Consider the following 15,831-nt stretch of genomic DNA (forward strand, 5'->3'; position numbering starts at 1 on the left):
ATAGCTCTGCACTACCAAAGATCTTCTGTAAGAGTGTTACTGCACTGTAGTCACACACATTACAGACAAGGACTATCACACAGAGCACTGGTGTGTCAAGGTTCAGTCTCTTTAGACATCACATGGTCAATAAACCTCAAGGCCGCAGAATATGACAGGAATGAAAATTCACTGCAGCTTTTACCTTTAATGACAACTTGATTAGAAGCTATCTGAAAATGCTCCAAGAGGACCTCAAAACAGGTTACATAAAACACTAATGCATCAATAACAGTGCTTGTGTGATTGGTCTGATTCATAGGGAAGCAAGGAAAAGCAGCCTTAAAATGTAACAGAAAGGAAACAGCAATAAGCTTCATTTCCTAGATGTCTAAAAAGGCTGAAGAATGAGGGTTTAGTTATAAAGCTACTCTAAGGAAATATAGCAAAAAGGAATACATTATACAGCAAAAAAATTTACATGAAGAAGGCAGCAAACAACACGATCCAAGAACAACAGCTGGTAAAAGTGAAATCAGTTCTTTCTATCAGTATGGAACTCCTCCTTTCTTATTTAAAGAAAAATAAGTCACCATAAAACCATCTGCCTGCTATTTCTTACCTATGAAAATTCCTTTGTCAGTAGGATGAAGTCAAACCAAGCGGTTGATTACTGTCAAATATTATTGTCTCTTATCAGGAAATAAAAAGCAGTAAGGCAAATAGCAGTTAGTCGGACTAATAGTCAAGGTTAAACATTTCAGAATGCCTGTGGGATGTATGAAGAAACGTACTTAGCTAATAGGAATAACAGGACCTTGTGAGACTCGAAGAAGGGCAAGGATCACAGGATTCTTAGCTCATACAAACCATGAATAATAAATCAAATGAATCACATCATTGACTTACAATCTTCCTCATGAAAAGGACTTTGCTACTTAGAGCATTCAACGAGAGAATTCCTGTCCCTCAAACTAATTTTCTTTTCTCTGTTCTTTGCTTTGTGTCTCCTTAGTACACAAGCTGCTACAAACATAGGCAAATGCCACAGTTTTAGCAGAAGTTCCTGGAAGGAGCAATATCTTGGCTTAACAGCATGAATACAGACCTTGGGCTTCAAGGCTTCACCTGATTAAAACTAACAAGACAACTTTTTGCAAGGCAAAAACAAAACTAAAATCTCAAGGTACAGCTGAACTATAACGTCTGGAACAGAAGAGTGAGGCTTCCCACCCTGATGAAAATTTGCATTGTCATGAAAAGCAGATGCCCCATATCTGAGGGGCTCTATCAGCACTTTGGCCACCAGTTCTCCATAATTACAGTCCCCAAACACTGTCCAATTAGAATGCCTATCTCAATATCCAAATCCATTCACTGAACTAATGCTTGTTTGCATAAAAACCTGTTTACCTTCTTTCCATGGCTATGGATTACAATAACTGTAAAAAAAAAAAAAAAAAAGAAAAATGATAAAGGAAGAACAAAAGTAGAGAAAATTAAAGGATGGCATTATACCATTCCAGTCCCTTGAACTGAAGACATAAAAATAGGAAAACTGCTCAATTTCTGAAAGTTTCTCCTCATTGGATTCCCCAGCCAATTAGCACTGTGCAGCTCACTCACCTTCTTCAGCAGCTACTCCTGATGTTCAGTGCCAAGTGGCTGCAGCAGTATTGCTGTGGTTCCAAATCAGGATAAACAAGTGAATTCTGCTAGGAACTTTGGGAATAACATGACATAAAGGAACCTTATGAATAAATAAGCCATATCAGAACCTGAATATTTTTTTCCCCCACCATCTACTCAACAGACTAAGCATACACTAAATCAGACCATGAAAGCAGTGTTTGCCACCATACCTCCGTTACCACTCACCTCTCCTGTCAATAACATTGAACTAATTCACCCATTCTCTCATGGGACACCTAGGCAATCTTATTTAGAATTCCACCTGCTCAAAATACAAATTCTGCATTTACAAAAGTCTCCAAAATACCTACCACACAGTTATAATCAAGTTATCCTGTCAGCGCAGGGCATTTAATAGCAACAACACCTTAAGTTCTATTAAAAAGTGAAAGCCAACACAAGGAGGAAAACTGTACATTAAGTTGTCTTACAGGGCAGCAAACTGTTAGATGACAGCAAAATACAATGTCAGAAACAACAAAAAAAACTTGCAAGGGTATAAGTCAGATTGAAATTAGTGGGGCTACTAAGATGCTACACATTGATTCAAGTACAGAAGTTGATGTTATAAAGCTTTTAGTATAAAAGTTACATATAAACCTTTATAACAGGTATGAAGTTTTTAGCTGTTTTTCTGTTGTTTAAATCAAGGAAAAGGATTTTGGTTGGAAGAAGATGACTTAGGACTGACAACAGCTGTCTTTATTCTAAATCATTTTAGGAATCTAGAGCACTTCAATATTTTGCCAGATTCTACCTCATGAAGCAGATTAAGGATTTTAGATGATCTGCGCTCTGGGTTGCTGGCTGCTTCCCAAGTTTTAGGCAGTTTAGTTTCTGGACTTTAAACAACCTGATCTTCTTATATTCACTATTCAGCCACTTTGTCTTTCAGCATCTTTCCAGTCCAGGCTGTACAAGCCGGCTTCTTCCTAGTCAGCAAGATGGATTAACCACTCAGGAAAGGGAAGCATATATTATTTAATCCTTATACACTCATACAAAATAAATTCAAATTCTGTCTAACAGAAAGAGAAAACGATCCGTAAACCTTAAAAAGAGCACTAAACAGTTTTCATTAAACATACTGCTTCACTTTAAATTACTCCCTATATTCTCTCAGGTACAGACTAGGAGGTAGTATGGCAAGTTATCTTATATGTAATGAAAACACCAAAAAAACCGAACAACCCATGAAGGATTTTTTCCTACCCTTAGATTTGGCAGTTGCCAGTAACTGTGTGAACTGTGGGTCTTGCGGTAAGCAGAATTTCTCACAAAGAACTGCCATTACACAGAGAGGAAGAAAGAAAAAGGTACATCACCCATTTAGACTAAAATGGGTTCAGTGTCCCCAGGCAGTACAGTTTCAATAATAAACAACAAGAACCAACTAATTCCTCCTTTTAAAACTGGTTTTCAGCCCTTCATGAAATGGTAAAACTATTTAGAAAGAACCGACATTATCTAATTTAATTGGGAGTGAAGACAGAACTCCAACAGGCAAACAACCTCAAATGCTGTCCTTCTGAGGACAAAGATTAATAGATACAGTAAGCGACACTCCCTCCACCGTCTGCATTTTCTACACAAGGCTGAGATAAAGCACTTGCACTGTACTAAGTCAAAATTCACTCCTGTATTTAGGGATATGAGTCACACTGTTGAAAAGGCTATCATAGTATTTCATGGAGAGAAGCAACAGAGCTTGTCAGGCACACAGCAGTGTAAATTCAAGCAACATAAATCTCAAGAGCGAGCCTTCATTTGAAGAGGTCTCTATTCCTGCCGTGGGTATGGAGAGAGACTAGCATATCGAGACCTAACAAGAATGAATTCTCTGAAGTTTCCTGACCTCACTGCCAGAAGGAGAAACCTGCCTTCAGAGGTGAGATCCACCTGGAAAAGATGGAACCTACACTCCCTACACTTAAGAAAGGCTCAGCCAAGACTTAGCTCCTGCAAACAAGGGGCCATTTACCTTCCCCCGCACGCACTGAAAAGTAAGTTCGCCACGGCCACACGACAGAACTCGGGGCAGACTCAGCGCGGTCTCCCGAAGCCGCCGTTTTGGCGGCCGAGCGCACAGAACGCCCCGGGCCCGCCGCGCCCTTCGCACGGGGCCGCGTCCGTGCGATCCCAGCGCGCAGCGCCGACGGGCGAACCTGGAAGCGGAGCATCGTTACATTCAGCCTCTCCGCCAAAGAACCTTCGGCCAAACGCTGCTAGCGACAGCGCGGCGAAGCCGGCAGGCGGGTGACAGCTTTCAGGAAGCCTCGTTCTCCTATTCTCTTCCTAAAGGCTTACAGAACCCCGCCGGCAGCGCGGACGTTCCGACACCCGCTCGCCGCCCCGCCGGCACTTCGGCCCCGCGGCCGCCCGTCCGCGGCGGTGCCGGGAAGGTCGTTACGCAAGGTGACGGGGGCGGCCGGGCCGCAAAGGCCGAGCCGTGGCCGCTCCTCGCGCCGCTCTCCCGGCCGGGCCGGGCCGCCCGAGGGTTGCGAGGGGCGATGCGGCGCCGAGAAGCGGCCGCCGCCCCGCGCGGCTGCGGCGAAGAGGCCGAAGGAGCGGCCACATCGCGGCCGCGTCGCCGCCGCGGCCCGAGGGGACGGCGGCCGCGCGCCCCCCGAGCCGAGCGCCTCCCGCTCCGCCTCACCTCCTCCGACGCCTCCTGTGCGCCGCAGCCCCCCGCGCCGGGAGGAGCGCATCGCCCATGGTCCCTCGGCGGAGGCCGGCGCGGGCTGGGCTGGGCTGTGCAGCGCCGCGCCGTGGGGGCCGGGCCACCCGAAGGCGGGCGGACGCAGGGAGCGTCTGCAAAGTGCCGGCCGCGAGCCCGAGCGAAGCGGGAACCGCGCGAAGAGAAGGGCGGGAAGGAGCGCGGCCGGCGGGCCGGAAGCGCTTGCGAGAGGCTGAGATGGAGGCAGGGAGCGCGTGCAAAGCGCGCGCGCGGCGGGAGCGCGGCGCCGTGAGAGCCGTTAACGGTCGTAACGGCCGCGCCCGCCTCGCGCCGCCCCTCAGGCAGCCCTCACGGTGCGGGCGGCCCGGGGCGGGTAGCGGATCGCAGCGCGTTAAAGCGCCGTCTTTAGAGCTCTTCTAAGCGATAGCAGAAACGGAGCTTAGAGAGCCATCGGTGCTGAGGACGCAGATGTGTTTTTATCAGAGGACGCCCACGCTGCGCGAGCGGCGAGACGGGATGTCTGCGGCGCGGCTCCCCGGGCGGGAGGCGGCGCGGGGCAGCAGCGGGCGGAGGGCGACACCTGGCGGGCGGCAGCGCCTCCCGCTGAGCGGCGGGTCCGGCTGAGGGCGAGCTTCGGTCGTGGTTTAACCGTAACCCCGGTAAGGAAAAGGAGGGATAGGTACAGACTGCAATTAGCCCGTATCTGCGTCCTTTGCGGCGTTCTTCACGTGCCGTAGAATCCTAGAACGGTTTGCGTTGGAAGGTTCCCCAGAGACGATCCGGTTCCAAACCTCTCCTGTTGTGGGATGGTTGCCAGCTACCAGCCCAGGCTGCTGAAGCCCCATCAAACCTGGCCTTGAGCCCCTCCAGGGATGGGGCACACACAGCTGCGCCAGGGCCTCACCACACCCCGAGTAAATAATTTCCTCCTAACATCTGACCTAAATCTCTGCTATTTTAGTTCAAAGCTGTTCGTTCCCCTTTGTTCTATTGCCGTCTACCTGAGTAAAGTGGCTCTCTCTCTCCTGCTTGTAAGCTTCCCTCTAGTACTGGATGGCCCCAGTGAGGTCTTCCCTGGAGCTTTTCCTTTTCCAGGCTGAACAAGCCCTGCCCTCTCAGCCCGCCTTCATAGAAGTGCTCCAGCCCTCTGAGTGTCCTCGTGGCCTCCCCTGGACCCACTCCAGCAGCTCCACATCTCTCTTGTGCTGGGGGCCCCAGGCCTGGATGCAGCATTCCAGATGGGGCCTCAAAAGGTTGAAGCAGAGGGGGACGATACCCTCCCTTGCCCTGCAGCCATCCCTCTTGTAATGTAGCCCAGGATGGATTTGGTCTTCTATGCTGCAAGCACACATTGCTGGCTCAGAATTATCATAAAATGGTTATACCCACCCCCAGTAAATGAATAAATAAAATGTAGTAAGCGGGTATGGTTTTGGCAACAGTTCCCCCAGATCTTGGGCTTGGGTTGAAAGGAACCATAAAGGTCATCTAGTATATCTTCACTAGTGCTTAGTGCTATTCATTCTGGGATTTTCCCCAAGACAAAAGTTCATAATCCGCACAGCATGTGCTGAAGGACGTTTGCACACACAAACATCCTGCAATGTGGCCGTGCAGGTCAGAGTCTCCCTTTTCCCCCAGCATTATGCTGTGTTCCTGGCTGTAGGCTCTCCCTGTCACTTAATGAGAGGCTGGGGATTTGAACATTTTACAAGGCTTCCTGTGATCAAAGCCTTGGGCCTCTTTCTATGTAAAATGAGCAATTTTTTGAAAGAGCCACTGTGATTTGAAGTGTTTGTGGAACACAGGCTCTGGTAACAGGGAAACTAAGTAGGTGAAACAATGGTGTCTACTGCACTTAGATTCTTTTCCATTTATATTAGGCTTATAATTTAGGATGCTCATACAAAACAGCTAATCTAACCTTGTATTCACTTTGGAGTTTGATATGGTCTATTACTGAAATATATACAGAAAACAACAGCAGACCTCCTCCCCAAGGCAACAATAGATCTGACTAGCTAATAGTTTTCTAGCCAAAGCATATCAGATCCTCAACACAGCATTAGGAAGTTACCCTATGCATTTTGCAGTGATTATATCTGACACAGCTGAATAAAAAAATCTGACACAGGTGAGCAAAACAAGTGCCTCAATTACGTGAGAGCAACATAAGGTAGCAGGCTCTCTGTTCCTTCCCTGGTGAAAGAACGGGTTTTCTTGGAGTGCAGGAAGCAAGAGGCCGAGAGGAAAAAAAGAATATTAAGAAAATATTAAGAGAATCTGAGAATAAGCTGACACTTACTTATTTGTTCCTCACTTCAGCATGTAACAAGTGAGCCAATAGTTATTCAGGTTTAGCTTTTTCAGGCCTATTCTATACTCAGTATAAAACTTGCAACAAAGCCTTCATCAATGTGCTTACTCATTCTCTGTGTAAAAGACTGTGGGTGGTGAAATCACCAGGTGAGCCTGATTAGAACCATTACAAGCAATTAATGCAATCAGGGCTCTGATGCTGGCGTCTTATTTTGCCTGTTTGCTTTGTAGAGTCACAAGTTCTCTTTATTTCACGATGTTGCATGCTAATCCTGTTACCTTTGGGTGTAGGGAGGAATTTGGTGGAATGCCATATAGGTGCCTCTGAAGGGCACCTACCTGATCTGCAAGCTGCTAGGAAATGTGCTTCCACTGTGTGATGCTGTGTGTGTTCCTGGGTGTAACCAAATGTGTATCTGCAGTACACTCAGACAAACACCTGCTATGAGCCAACCTTTGGTTACTGAAGAAAGTACTGGTAGGTCTGTTGGATGTGTGAGAGCATCTAAATGTTGTGAAAGGCATAGTTGTTGTTAATGGAGGTCTTTCATTTTACTTGGAGGTCAGTCATATCGGTGAGGAAAACGTGTTCTGGTTCACGTGTTCTACACAGCAATAGTGATACTGTTTTTCTGCTCCATTTTGTGTCTGAAAGTTGGAAGTACAGCCGTGCCCAGAATTACATCACATTATCTCTCACCTACCTGTTCTATTTTTCAGCCCGACTTGTTTGAATAATGTAATACTCTAATATGGGTAAACGTGTCTAGAAAAAAATGCATGTTATAAGAGGTTGTGATTCTTCACAGGTAACATTACATAAAGCCTTCTTTAGGAAGTATGCGTAAGCTGTGTTTCAATTTAACTTGTAACAGTGTATAACAAAATTACAGCATGTGTACTTTATCTTAGCATTTAGTTTGCCTTTTCTAACAGCAAAATCTATATAGAAATATATGTTAGTAGAGAAAATATGCATGTAAAAATCTTTCTATATAGAAATAATTGGTATCAAAGTTTCTGCCTTTGTTCTAGTTGAAAGCTTTCAGTTGTCTCAGGTAGATTGACACAATGTTACATCATATTATGCTTCTGGGATGTACACAGCAATGAAACACTTGAATTGGGAACTAGAGGGAATTTATGATCTGCATCTCCTTTGATGTCCTGTTGCCTGGGCTCTAGAAGGTCTCTGTACCTTCTCTGTAGGGCTGCTTATCCTCTTTCATAAACCTCCCAGAGCCTGAATAAAGGGTAGGTAGTTAGCTTTGCAGGCATGAAGGGGGCTCTCTGCTATTGGGCCAGGTACTCTGTTATTAGTGTTGAAAGTGACCTCAACAGCATAAAAAAAAAAAAAAAAAAAAAAAAAAAAAAAAGTAGAAAGAAGAAGGAAAAACTACTTGAAACAAAGAGAAAATAAGAGACTTCCTAAGAAGTATCTTTGTCTCTTTATTGTCAAACACAACAGTGCCTTGTAGCCACAAGCCACAACATATGCTTTTAAAGGTTTCTTCTGTTTGAGGTCTCCCTCAGCATAATTGATACAAAGGAATTTACCATAAAATGAGAGAAAACCCAACCTCTATGAGCAGAAAATACATGTGATCTTATTCAAAGAATATATCCTGGTGGTTTTTGGTTTTGTTTTTTGTTTTTTTTTTTGTTTTGTTTTGTCTGAGTGCAATTTTCTCAGGATCTTCTCTGTGTCTTATGATATTTTTTGAATATTGGACGTGACTATTTTAAAAGGTGTTATAAACTCTGCTTAGTATGAAATATCAAACTCATTATTGTTTGACTCTTGCCTTTGAGGATTTAATTCTCCCTTGTTCATAGATGTAACAACTAAGTTATACAGTTTTCTGTCACTAAAAAAATTGATATTCCAACAGATCTTCCCATTACCAGAGACATTATAAATATAAATTGTATCTGAACAAATATTTCTAATAACTTTGAATTAAGTTATCACACTGGAATTAAACCATTGCTTTTAGTTACCAAAATAGTGATTTCCAGTAGATATTTATGTGTGCAATTAGTATATTGAACAGCTCCCTTTCTGTGGGATAATTATTTGATGTTTATTTTTTTCTATAGCTCATGTTGGCATTTCTGTACAAAGTAACATCAAATGGGAAAATGTCATAGGTACAGTGTAAATTTGATAGATCTGATTCCCCAGTGTCTTGTTCTCTTTATGGTAGTTAGTAAGAATGGTCGTATTTTACATCCACCTCCCACAGGTTTGAATGTCTTCTCAAGGCAGAAGTGATAATCTGTATTCTCATTTGAAGGCAAATTGAGTGGTTTATTTTAGAAATTTCATTGGACCTGGAGGAATTAAAGATGTTACTGAGGAAATAAGCTACTGCCATTCAAGGAGGTCTACTAGAGAGACTTTGTGACAGATATGTGATGAAGGCAGAGAATGAGTAAGACCCAAGAAGAACAAAGGCAGTAAGAACATAACAGAAGATTTGGATGGGTTATTTGTATTGGTATTCATTACTGAGGATGTCATTTTGGGAGTTTCTGGTCCAGTATAATAATTGTGGAGCAATTGTCTCAAACTGAAAAATTAGTAATTTTCAGATTGAATTAATAAAGTAAATAGTACCAGGGCTAGGTGGTGTTTTAAAGGAACTGAGGTAGGGAATTTCTGAGCAGTGATCTCTGGTATGTTGCCTACTCAGTCTCTTTTCTAATTATCAGAGGCTCTGATTTCATAAATGACCATTTTAACTCTGATAATTAGAAATGAATTGCTTAGTCTGACTTCTGTCCATGATGAATTGGTTAGCAACATAGAAACATTGTGTGTATATGTATATATAATAAATTAAAATTAGTCCTCTCTGGAGGTAAACAATAAGCTCATAGGTATGTTGGCTTTTTGAGGAAGTCTGTAACTATTTCTCTGATCTGGATAGTGCTCCTTGTTCAGGTAAAAGTTAACTTTTTAACAAAATCTTGAACCAAATTCAAGTGACTTAAAGAAATCAAATCACCATCAGATGTATCTTTTGAGGCTTAAAAGAGTGGGGTAGGAAAAAAACCCAGTGGAAAACAAAAGCAGAATTATGAAATTATGAATGTGGGATCTTTTTTTTTTTTTTTTTTGCAGTGGAGGGATTCTATCTTTGGAATCTCTCAGGACCTTGTTTTGTTCCCTTGCTTTTCAGCAGATTTGTAAATAACATGAAAAGGGAAGGAATATTGGGGTGACAACCGAAAATGATATAAAATTGCTAAGGATAGTAAAGCCTAAAGCTGATAGCAAAGTGTTGCAGAAGGATACAATGATACTACGTGACAAGTAAATGGAGCAGGATATATAATTTAGCATTGACACTGCTTTGGATGATAAATGAAAAATTACACAGTGACAACCTATATAACTAAAGAGATGTTTGATGTCACTAATCAAGAATGAGATTATGAGACTATTTTCACTTCAAAATATCAACTCAATATTCAAGTAATAAAAAAGAATGTTGGGAATTATTTAGAAATGATAAGATCTGTGAAAACCATGAAACATTCCTATGTTTGTTCAGATCCATGGCACGCTGATTTGATTTCCCCAGCAGTTTTCTTTCCGTAACTCAAGAAAGCCACAGGTGAGGATGCTGTGAGTGACCAGAGACTCTGAATTGCATCATATGAGAAGAGACTAAGCTGGCTAGAAACTAGGGGAGAGGAGAAGCTGAGAGAGATGGTAGATACTAATTTAAACAATACAATGAAATCACAAATCAGACAAACATGAATGAGACAGGATTGTTCAGTATTTTTCACTGCATAGGAATCTGTGATACTAAATAGATTCTGAACAGTGGATTTCAAGCAAACAAAATAAAATTATTGTCTATGCAAATACAGTCTGCAGGATTTTTGGGATCCCAAAAGTACAAATGACTTCAAAAAAGGGTTGAATAGTTCAAGGATAAGAGATCCTTTAACTGCTGTTGTCTCTGTTTTGTTAATTAAAAGTTTGAGTGTGGGAGGCACTTGATTTATAGTAGATGCTAACATGTTAACATGGAGTCTGCTCTACAAAGCTTTAAAGAGGACTGATTCTAAAACTTCATAAAAAAGAAACCGCTTTCAACGCTCAAATGGGGATGGATGCAACTTCTGTTATTATTAGTAACAGACTGTGAGGTTTAGATCAACATGTTTCAATGCTCTTATCAGCCCTCCAAAAGAAAGAATTTTTTCTAGGATCCCTATTTACTGTAATGTGGCCTTTGGTCGAAATCCTGGAGTATTTCTAAGCTCTGTACAATTGTTTACAGTAGATCACGTCTGTTAATTATGAAACAGGCAATGAAGTCAGGATTCTTGACTGGAGAACTGCCACGTGTGAGAATTTACTTGTAGAATTTCTTCTGCTTATGTGATCTTGTACTTATTCATTTTAATGCGAAAGTCTAGAAGGTTGAGAGTCCTGTAGTTGATTAATTCCAGGATGATGTTATATTTATATTTATTTTTATTTTGCAGAATTAATAATAAAATAATTCAAGTTGGTTAAAATCTGGGCAATGCTGGTATGCTTGTGTTGTTCGGTGGTAAATAAAAGCATTTATGGAGCTCAGCTTTGTAGATTACCCTGAGTGGTAAATCTTAGCAGTTATTTAATGTCTCAGCTTGAAAACGTTAATCTGATATTGGTGAGAATCTTTTAAATGCTTGCATTTCTGTGGAATGCTGATGTTTTGCAATCCAAAGTCCCATCAAGTTTGTGCAACAGAGAATACAGATGCAATCTTCTGAGCATTGCAGTAGTCTTGGAGGAATGGTCATCCAACTGGAGTGTCAGTAAGCTTTGTGTCTCCTCATTTCCTTATTAAATAGTTCTGGGAATTGAGAGCCTATGTATGGGATTCCCACTATAAAGAGAAAAAGCACGAGTATTTTTACGACTTTCTGATAGTGATGCTTGACTGTGTAAAGTTTAGCCTAATATCAACATTTGCTTAATGTGCTTAGAATTGAAAAAATACAGTGGAGTTCTTAAATTGGCTCTTGCAAGAATTTATTAAATTAAAAATGTCTGTACTGTTTATTACCAGAAATATCACATCTCCTCTGTGCAACCTCCGCTTTACAGCTCTCACCTTCTGCTTCCAAATCTTGTTATTTTAATGTATTTTCACTTTACCGAGGCTGAAAATCTTTTAAGAAAGGATACATAGTAGGTGTACTTTATGGAAATGGACTATGCTGACTGTAAAGAATCTCAGTGGAAGAATTTACAGTGTAGCTTAGCTTTTTAATGTAATAACATCCCAGACAATTAAAGACTTCATAAACGTGGTAAGAAAGCACCTGCAATTGCAAAGAAGCTGTGAAGGTGATGTGTTGAACTTACTGCAGCTTGTCCACTTTAATGGACATCATTTCTATATAGAAAATATATAGAAAATGGCAAATGTAGATGTTTTTGTATAATTCAAGTGCTATGTGAATAGGAAATGCAGAAATAGGCTTGTATCTTTTTTTCTTCATTTTCTTGGTCTTTACATTATTACACAAAAATCAAAAGTGACAAAGAAAATTCAAGAGGATTCTAGTTCCCATGTTACTTTGGTCTTTGACCCGTACCAGTTCCCATGGGTAGGAGAAGCATTTAGATGTACTTGGTTATCCCTGGAGTTAGATCCAAATATTGAGCAGATCAAGCTTTTGAGTTTTGTAGCATGGCCGAGAGCCTGGAATTGTGATGTATGCCTGATCAGCTAGGTCCCTGGCTGCAAATAACTCTACTCTCTGGTTTCCTTAGGTATTCTAGAACATAATTCTCAGAGGCACAGGGTACCTAACAAGCATGAGATACAAGGAAAGATTGGGTAGATTTATCCAAAAGAACAAGACTGAATAACAGCTGGATTTATAGCTGGGATAATATTTCAATACCCAATTTTTAAGTATCTTTTGTTTGTTATTAGAGAAAGATCACTGGGCTTTTTAATTCCCCAGAGAAGCTGAGGAAAGATGACTGGGAGCTTTGGTTTATCACCTGCTGGCCCTTAGCAGACTCATAGTCAAGTGAAAATCATTTCAATCTTAGTAAGCAGGGAAGTGTGTCCGTCTATGAATCACTGTTAATTTACTGCTCGTTATCACATTTTATATGCTTAGATTACCTATGTAGTTTAGGAGAGTGGTTTATAACATTCCCATAGTTTAAGTATATCTGGCTAAATAATACAAAAGCTAGTGGTTTGAAGATGTTCTTTAAAAGTCATTAAAATTTAGGGCTATTAATAAGTGACAGAGGTGAAATTTGATCAGGAGAGATGCAGTTTGAAGAGACATCGTTTGTTTATAAATATTATGGGGGGATATATCAATGAGGTATAAGATACCAGCATGAAAGAAAGATTTTGCGTATGCTGGTGATTTACTACCAGTCATCAACTAAAATGTAGTTTGAGTTACATCAGTATGTCAGATCAGATGGATAAAATATTTTTGTCAGTAAATCTGATCTTCCCCTTTCCTGCTGAAGCTGGGGCTGAAAAGCAAGGATGGCATCAATAGCGTGGTGGCTACCAAACCTCTCCATTAGCTCAGGCAACAGTAGCTGCAGATGACTGTGAAAGGCATAAAGCCAGGCCTACATTGCTCTTTCTTTGTAAAGAACGTGGAGACCAACCATAGATCTAGCCCGTAGGCTTAAATTCTTCTCTATTACATTCTTCTCTATAATGCTGTTTTGCTGTAGAGATGCTTAAAACCCGTCCTTACTGACACCATACACACTGCTCTTAGTTGTGTATGTACCAACATTGCTAGATTTTTATATCACTGAAAATGTCCCACATAACCTCCTCTGGCAAAGAATGAAAACAGCTGCTGAAATACAGACTAATTTAACAGCAAACAATCCATCTTGTAAGAACAGAGGTCTGTGGATGCTTTCCTTTCAGATGGCATTTTTGTTTTAGAGACACATACATATCACAGAGAAGCCAATGATCATCATGTTAAAAACATTTGTTTGCTTTCCTGAAAATTTTGTAATTAATTTATGTACCTACTCATAGATGTATTCATTTAGATGTACTTAGATTCAAAATGTCAGATTTTTTTATTCTCCTATCCAATTACTCACGTGTACAGACTTAAAACACAAATAGAGAAGAACAATCAGGGCTGTCCTGTTATGAATGTGGAATCGCTCTCTCCCACACAGTGCTGATGTTTTATTTTTTATCAGTTTTGAAGAATTTTCTGAATTCCAACACTTTATCGAGCTTAGCGTATCATTTCTAACAGCTCTATTTTCATAATCCTTTCTTAAAAAAGTTCAGCTTCGTGTGATTTCATTTGTTCTCATTTACAGAACTCAAAACAATCTGTTGTATTTTTCTGTCTTCCAAATGTTTTGGGAAATAACATGCTGTAGTATAAATCACAAAGCTAAAAGCCTTCAATAGGCTGCTAATTTGCCCCTGAAAACACACTTGTTTTTAATTTCTCAATCTATACTTTTTTCTAGTTCTTCTCTGGATATTCTTTCTTTTTTTCTTATTCTGCTGCTCTTCCTTTCCACTGATTACATCCAAATGTGGCTGGGGTAACAGCTGATTCTTTTCACAGGAAAAGACATCAGATTTTGGATAAAAATAAGGTTCCCAAAGAATGGAAATATGACAACCCATTAATAGAAATGAAATCTGAACTCGCAGTCATCTGACTCACATCTCAATTATTTTTGTCAAAGTTAGAGTTCATGTTTTGCTGATCTCTGTGGGATATTAGGCATAATCTACTAGAAATTATGAAGAATAATTACAAAGTAGACTGGAAACTGCATAAAGTGAGTTTTTCCAAGCTTAGCAGATTGTTGAGTAGTAGAGCCAAAAATGTTGGAATCATAGAATAATGGGATTATAGGCTTTCATGCATTTCAGTAATACATTACTGCTACTCTTTTGGACAGTCCTTCTCAGGGGAGCAATTACTGACATGAAAATACCACTAGGAAGTGGGAATAAATGCAATATATCTATGAATGGTAATTTTCATTAAAGTAGCATTCAGAGTTTACTGCAGGATTGCAAATCTGGGTTACAAACTCCATGGCAATTCTGAATGACTTTTGATATATGATTCTAAAACTTATTTGGTCTTTCTCATGAGTCATATGTGAATCTAAAATCACTGGGCTGCTTGCGTGAAAACTTAGTTTTAAAGTTAATACCATAGGAATCAACTTTTTGTCTGTTTCAGTCTCAATTTTGAACACTGTTTTACTGTTAATCTTGCATTTTCATCTAGTTCTTTTTTTTTTTTTTAACCAGATTACATTTTGAGTCTCTTGGTTGTGACAGTGTCCTGATGAATATCAGTCATAAGGAAAAAAGAGTCTGTTGTACACAACGTTGGAAACTATTTGAAAGATAATAGCATCTTTCACTGCTGGGTATTATTTGATTGCCAAAGTGGAAAAGAAATGTTGACCTTGTGGGTATCATGGAATAATTGCTTATTGCATTAGGCAGACTTGCACTTTCCTTTGAGATACAGTAAAAACAGAATGTCAGTCCTGATGGTCCAGGAGTCTGATCTGCCATGACAACTCTTTCTCTTCTGCTTCATGTGACCTGTCAGTGTCTATACTGGGAAGAAAAGAAATGTATCTATTGGTGACTGAAGGCTAAGGCATGTGGAAAGAGATTTCTAAAGGAACAGTTTTCCTTTGTCAGTATGCAGGGAACAACCATTGAGGAAGTGGAGCAATGCGTGACAACCAGTTATTGGGGACAATTTACCAGAACAACTAGAGTTGGGTTATTTATTTACTTAACTATATAAGAAGCCCTGCTATATGAAATAAATACGACAGCTATTTTAGGGAGACAAAACTTCAACTAAGAAGCCGTTCTGGGTTGAGGTAATTCACTGATGAGCTGTAGTTATACAGTTGATAACAATTTTCTTTGCTTCACTGAAAATGCTTCTAGAATACAGGAAAAGAAAGCTTAGCAGGTCTTAATAGTGTATTATTTGAGAAAGATGCATTTAGCAAGCATGGCAACTGCTAATGTAGGTAGAGTCTGGTGGACATGGATGCTTATCTCTGGCAAGAAATGTGATGGGTATTTGTAAATGGAATATGATTGCATAAACATACACATAGATGACTT

The 15,831-nt window shown here is 40.7% G+C and overlaps 2 protein-coding genes across 6 annotated transcripts in view; one reads left to right on the forward strand and one right to left on the reverse strand.

The window, feature by feature from the left end:
• Window positions 1–4,725, reverse strand: part of MGAT5 (alpha-1,6-mannosylglycoprotein 6-beta-N-acetylglucosaminyltransferase) — a 114,990-nt gene extending 110,265 nt beyond the window's left edge. For all 5 annotated transcript variants that reach the window (XM_090143580.1, XM_090143577.1, XM_031590722.2 and 2 more), the window contains exon 1: window positions 4,328–4,725. The gene's annotated coding sequence lies outside the window, so the exon portion shown is untranslated. The remainder of the gene's footprint in view (window positions 1–4,327) is intronic.
• The window catches only part of NCKAP5 (NCK associated protein 5), a 442,999-nt gene continuing 431,889 nt past the window's right edge, over window positions 4,722–15,831 (forward strand). The window contains exon 1 of the mRNA XM_090143560.1: window positions 4,722–5,007. The gene's annotated coding sequence lies outside the window, so the exon portion shown is untranslated. The remainder of the gene's footprint in view (window positions 5,008–15,831) is intronic.

Source organism: Phasianus colchicus, chromosome 7, assembly GCF_987193195.1.
Source record: "Phasianus colchicus chromosome 7, bPhaCol1.hap1.1, whole genome shotgun sequence".
NCBI lineage: Eukaryota > Metazoa > Chordata > Aves > Galliformes > Phasianidae > Phasianus > Phasianus colchicus.